The sequence below is a fragment of the Mandrillus leucophaeus genome, unplaced genomic scaffold, assembly GCF_000951045.1.
Source record: "Mandrillus leucophaeus isolate KB7577 unplaced genomic scaffold, Mleu.le_1.0 Scaffold157, whole genome shotgun sequence".
In the NCBI taxonomy this organism is placed as follows: Eukaryota; Metazoa; Chordata; class Mammalia; order Primates; family Cercopithecidae; genus Mandrillus; species Mandrillus leucophaeus.
The window spans coordinates 5,362,449-5,363,722 of record NW_012101554.1 but is presented as its reverse complement, the minus strand read 5'-3'; positions in this window follow the sequence as shown (position 1 = coordinate 5,363,722).

Here is a 1,274-nt window from a genome sequence, read left to right as displayed (position 1 = left end):
ACTCCAGTGAGCACAATGTAAATTAAAAATCCTAAGCCCCCCCAGCTGACTGAATGGGCCCCCTCTTGGCCAAGGGGAACTTCAAGAAACCTTAATCCTGTCTCTTATACACATCTAGATGTGTATAAGAGACAGCTTCTAGGATGGATCCTGGGTCATGATTTGAATTTTTCGGTGTGGAGAAGGAGGCCAACGGCCGAAAGTCGGGTCAGGCCTTTGCTATAATTAGTTATTATTGTGGCCAGAGTGGAAATAGGTCGCAGAGGAAGGAACTTTAATGAGCATGAGGCCCATCTCTGACGATATCAGTAGAGAAATCAACGTCTTTAATAATAATAGCTAACAAACTTATTGTTTATTTAGGTGCCAGGTATAGAGCTAAGTATGTCACATACATTATTTACGTTTAATATTCACACCAACTCTAACATTACCCACATTTTACATCCCAGGGAACCCAAGAAATTCGAAGAAATAGTAAGTTTTTTGACACAACTTGTAAGTGGTGAAACAGAGATTGGCAGTTCAGTGTGTGTATCCCCAGAATAGCACTCTCCAACAGAAGTATACAGGAGCCACATAGGTAATTTTACATTTTCTAGTAGCCGCATTAAAGTAAAAAGCAAGAGGTAGGCCAGACGCCGTGGCCCACGCCTGTAATCCCAACACTTTGGGAGAATGAGGCTGGTGGATCACCTGAGGTCAGGAGTTCCAGACCAGCTTGGCCAAAGTGGTGAAACCCCGTCTCTACTAAAAATACAAAAACTAACCGGGCGTGGTGGCAGGTGCCTGTAATTCCAGCTACTCAGGAGGCTGAGGCAGGAGAATTGCTTGAACCCTGGAGGTGGAGGTTGCACTGAGCCAAGATCATCCCACTACACTCCAGTCTGGGTGACACAGTGAGATTCCACCTCAAAAAAAAAAAAAAAAAAAAAAAAAAAAAAAAAAAAAAAAAAAAAGCAAGAAGTAAACTTAATTTTAGCCGTATATTTTCCTTGACCCAATATGTTCAAAATATTGGGGCAGGTTCAGTGGCTTATGCCTATAATCCCAGCACTTTGGGAGGCCAGGTGAGAGGATGGCTTCAGGCCCAGAGTCCAAGACCACCTGGGCAACATAGCAAGAATCCATGGCTACCAAAAACAAAGAAAAGAAAAACAAAAAATGTTGTCATTTCTATGTGAAAATTATAGATGAGATAATTTACATTCTTTTTTTTTTTTTTTTTTTTTTTGAGACGGAGTCTCGCTCTGTTGCCCAGGCTGCAGTGCAAT